The 5,408-nt window shown below is 38.1% G+C and overlaps 1 pseudogene; it reads right to left on the reverse strand.

The window, feature by feature from the left end:
* Positions 1 to 2,300: 2,300 nt before the first annotated feature.
* Positions 2,301 to 2,409, reverse strand: LOC116086700 (annotated as a pseudogene).
* Positions 2,410 to 5,408: the final 2,999 nt, after the last annotated feature.

Genomic DNA, 5,408 nt, shown 5'->3' on the forward strand with positions numbered 1-5,408 from the left:
AAACAAAAAAAAACAAACACAAAAAAACAAAAAAACAAAAAAAACAAAAAAAAAAACTAAAACAATCCCTTGTTCCCTCCCCCCTCCTGCTCACCATCCCACCTTGTCCTGTTTACTGGCCCTGGCATTCCCCTACACTGGGGCACAGAACCTTCACAAGGCCAAGGGCCTCTCCTCCCATTGATGACCGGCTTGGCCATCTTCTGCTATACACATGCTGCTGGAGCCATGAGTCCCACCATGTGTACTCTTTGGTTGGAGTTTTAGTCCCTGGGAGCTCTGAGGGTACTGGTTAGTTCATATTGTTGTTCCTCCTAAGAGACTGTAAACCCTTCAGCTCCTTGGGTCCTTTCTCTAGCTCCTTCATTGGGGACCCTTACAAAGTCCAATGGATGGCTGTGAGCCTCTACAAAAACCATATTTAAAGATGTATTGAACAAAATATAATTCTGAAAATATGTAACTTTTTGATTTTCCAGATAGTACAAAAATAAAGCCATTATTGTTCCAAATTCTACTGGAATGTTTCTAATAGGTGAATGTTCATCTGGAGGGCAAAGACATTGAGCTTGGAACAAAGAAGCAAACTTGCCTGTCTTGTGCCCTGGCTTCAGCAGGCTATGAGAAGCTAAGTAGAATTTATCTCCTCCATCTCTTGGAATAAAACTGTTCTGCTGGGCAGTGGAAGGCAGAGACAGGTGGATTTCTGAGTTCAAGCCCAGCCTGGTCTACAGAGTTCCAGGAGAGCCAGGGCTACACAGAGAAACCCTGTCTCAACCCACCCCCCCCCCACCAAAAAAAAAAGTTCTACATTCCACTTAAATAGGTGAAGGCATGTAATGAGAAGACCCTTAAGTGAAACTGTATTTCTTCTTGGATTCATACTTATCTGTTGTCAAAATGTGGTAGCTAGTCCCTGTAGCTCAGTCATGGTGGCACCTGCCTACCAAGCACTATATAAAACCTGGCCTGGTGCATGTGTGCAATCCTAACACTGGCCAGGAGGTGGAAGCAGAAAGATTAAGAGCCCATGGTGGAGACCAGCCTGGACTACATGAGGCTTTGTCTCAAAATGCATAAGAGGGGCAAATGCAGGCTCAGCAGGTGAGGTTGCTTGTTGAGAAGTCTGACAATCTGAGTTATTCCAGGGAAGTACATGGTAAAAGGAGAGAACCAATTTCTAAAAGTTTTCTCCTCACTTCCAGATGCATACTATGGAATGCATGCATCATTGCAACACCTCTGCCCCCACTGAATAAACAAATAAGTGTTTTAACAGAAAACTGTTGATAGCATAGATCCTGTTATATCATGCATTCTTTCTTCTATGAGGGTTACTTTTCTAGCCCGTTTCCCATGCCTTGTCCACAGTAACATGGTTCTTAATTAATTGTGCTCATTATTAAGCTACTTTCTTCAACTATATTTCATATTATTGGCAAAATATTAAATTTCAATAGTGTCAGCAGGCAAACTGTTTTAAAAAACAAGATATTTCTTGCTTTTGATTTTTCTATCTTGTAACTCAACTAACCACATCATCTATCTCCCAATATTTGTCCTTAGGACAGTCCTGCTAATCTCTTCTGGAAAACTCTTCATTCCTCTTTGCAGGATGAACCCTGAGTTCTCTGACTTTTCTGTCTTCTCTCCAAATGGTCATTTTATCATTTTATCTCTCCTTCAAAGATCAAGTCAAATTCTACCTCTGCTAAAATATTCAGTCTCACCCCTCCCAAGGGGGAAGTTAATCTGTTAAAAAAAAAGATATCTTTCCATAATATAGTATTTCTCCCAGTGTTTGTTGAGAATACATTATGAGTGGCTTCTCTTTTGATAAAATATGAGTTCAATGACCATGTATATTTTATCCCACTGAGCCCTCACATCCTCATCATGGCCTTTTACATACTCTATCCACAGACAAATCCTTCTTGAAATGACCTGAATTTAGAAACTCTATCAATAACAATAAAAACAATTGTAGAAGTTGAATATATATATATATTTGCTTCTTTCTCAATAGTATTAGATGAAATAGTATCAAAATCACATATCAAGAGAGTGATCAAGGTTCTAGAGAGATGGAACAGCAGATTAAAACACTAGATGTTATTGCAGATTTGGGTTCAATCCCCAGCACCCACATGGCAACCTGCAGCCTTCTGTAACTCCATTTCCTGAGTGTTTGATGCCTTTCTCTGCCTCCACAGGCACTACATGCATATGATATGCATGTCCATTGAGGGAAGGCATTTATACACACAAATTAAAAAGAAATGAATCTTTTTTTTTTTTTAAGCCTACAGCACCCGGTATTCCTAGGCGGTCTCCCATTCAAGTACTAACCAGGCCCGACCTTGCTTAGCTTACGAGATCGGGCTTGTTCAGGGTGGTATGGCCATAGACAAGAAAATGAATCTTTAAAAGTATGGGGGTGAAATGATTTTTTATCTAACTTCCACTTCCATCCAGCTTTCATTTGGACTCTAGTGAAAGTATGTGAAATTTTACTTCTTCCGACCTTCCTTACAATGACCATTAACACACTGATAATCGCCCTCAATGACAACATCTCTTGGAAGTTAGATACAAATTCAGAATTTCAAGCCAAAGAAAAGTCTGCCAATCCAAGAGTTTAATGCTATCCAGATTCCAGGATTTGTTTCCATGTGTACCAAGTTTGAGAAAAAGTGCTATGCTGTATTTCTAAAGACATTGCTCCTCACTGATCCTCCTGTTAAGTAAACTCAGTTAACTCACTGGTTCATTGATACACATGATACACATGTGTGTTTCTTTAAACATCTGCCATTAGAGCCCTGTCTAGGGTTGTAGATGTTTATACATGACTTCTTGGACAATGTTCATACAATAATCATATGTACACAAACACAAACAGACAAACCGACAGGCACCTACACACACACACACACACACACACACACACACACACACACACACACACAAACACACACTCATACACATATATAAGTCCCACTTAGTTTTGGTTTCTAATGTATTAAGAGAGTTAGTGAATGCCTTTTCATCTGGTGCATATGTATGCGAGATTTCCTTGGGTGTTATGTAGAGGAGTTATTTGTTCACGTCACACTTGTTTACTTTAGGCTTTAATTACTTATTTCATTTCAAGGTTTGGTACAAGGTTAAATAAAGCATTGGTACAAGATTAAATAAAGCATTGTTCCTTTTAGTGAAAGAAGACTGATCTGTAGAGAAAGAATACTTTTGGCTTTTCATTCCGTAAATTTATCAATCCTAATCTAGATCATGTTGATGATTTTGAAAGAATATGTTTTGGCTTACAGTTCAAGGTGCATTCTATCTTGACAGAAAAGTTGTAGCAGTAGGAGACTGAGGCACCTACTCAGATTGTCTTCACAGTCAGAAAGCAAGGGTGAATGCTATCTCTTGGCTCATTCATTATTTTTCTTCAGTCCAGCACTTCATTTCAGAAAATGCTCCTGGTTATATTCAGGGTGGGTCTTCCTTCTATAGTTAATCCTTTCTGAAAAGGACTGCACAGACAAGCCCAATAGCTTGTGTGTGTGTGTGTGTGTGTGTGCGTGTGTGTGTGTGTGTGTTGGGGAGGTGACTAACACAAAATCATGTCAAATTGGCACTTTGAGAGAAAGATATTTTCCTAAAATGACAAACATCAAAATGTGTAAGACTTTGACCAAAATAGGTACCAGTCTATAAGTGTGAAGACCAGTTTAGGGCCCCATTAAAGAGAAACAGGTCTTAATTCTGGCCTTTATTCAAAGTTTTGGGAGTAAGGTTCTAGTCTTTCAATCTGTATGTACTGATGGACCAACTACCTAGTTTCTTGTGACAATGAGGGTGAAATTGTGATAGTTACCTGCAACAAAAGCCGAAAGGCAGCAATGGGTTTAGTACAAAGTATTGACCAATGTCAAAATGCAGGGTGTGTTTGGTGAATATGTAAATGATTATAATTGTAAGCAAATAATACATTTGACCGCTTTTCATTGCTCAAATACATTCCTTCTTATTGTGCAGACTTCTTAGGATGGGGAGAAAGTTAAAGAATGACAAGAGAAGGCAGGATAAAACTTTCAAAAAATACCATTTTAAGCAGCAATCCTCAAATTGCTTATCACTGCTTACGTAAAAATGAACAAGAAGACCAGTTTAGGGCCCTAACTTGCTCAAAAAGCTGAAAAATAAACTAATGACAATAAATAAAATCTCTGTTCCTTCCTGGCCCAAAGGAGACAAAAGCTGAAGGGAACACATGTGTCTTGTTAGCTACTTCACATCTTAAATACTCATCGCAAATGTGCGGCCACACAGAACGGCCTTTAACTGAGTGAACACAAAACCAGCAGAAATGTGGTTAATCCTTTCCTGTTTTGGCTCACACAAGGATGTCAACTCATATAAAGCCCCAGGAATCCTAGGCAGGACATAGTTTTGCACAAACTGTCAAATCTGTCAAAGTCTCTTTGTTCTTTTCCTGCTCTACATGCCTTGCCCCTTCATAGAGTGTCTTTTAACCTTTTCCCTATTTTAACAAAAAACAAAAAAAAACCAAAATAATTCAAACAACAACAACAACAACAACTGAAAACAAAATAACCAACCATTCCTTTCTAAGAATTTCTCATTGGCTCCTTGTCTGAAATGTGTTCCAGGAGAGACATTTCTAATACTAAGTTGAGTCACTTAAAAAGCAAAGAGGCTTCCCAGAAAAAGGTTCTTCAGTAGAGTTAGACAAAACCTTTCTGTTATATAAATATAGCTATTTTGTCATTGTGTTATGAAGTTAATAAATCACAAACATTAATGGATCACTGAGTTCTAACAGTCACATGTTCTTTTAAAGGCCATAGTTTATATCAAAACATTTTTGGCTTATGTTTTGCAATACCTTCATATTTACTTTGAATTTAGATGTTGATGGCTTTTAGTCATTGTTTCAAGTACCAATCAGATGTATGGAGATGTATATGTATTCTGTGAGGGTTATGTTTAGATGACAGAGTTGATAATGGCAACCAAATAGCTTCTGATCCGTGGATACCACATTCTGTTTCATATAACTTCATTCCTACCTCTCATAGCAAACTGGACTAGTGATGGGTGTCTCATTTCATTAGATGGTTTGTGGATTGGTATAAGGGGAAGTCTAAATGTAGGATATTTCCTACAGATTGATTATGCTTTACATAATGTTAAATTCAAATTTGGAATTTAATATGCATCTTGAAGCATCAATAGAGTAGACACAACTCAAATCTATCTTTTATATGTGGGACTTCTTGTATGTAGTGTGGTTTAGATACAGTCATTAGCCTGAACACATCTCTGAATAATGAGGACTTTGCAAGAGACAGAGAGAGAGACAAGAATACATACACATA

The sequence above is a fragment of the Mastomys coucha genome, unplaced genomic scaffold (genome assembly GCF_008632895.1).
Source record: "Mastomys coucha isolate ucsf_1 unplaced genomic scaffold, UCSF_Mcou_1 pScaffold12, whole genome shotgun sequence".
Lineage (NCBI taxonomy): Eukaryota > Metazoa > Chordata > Mammalia > Rodentia > Muridae > Mastomys > Mastomys coucha.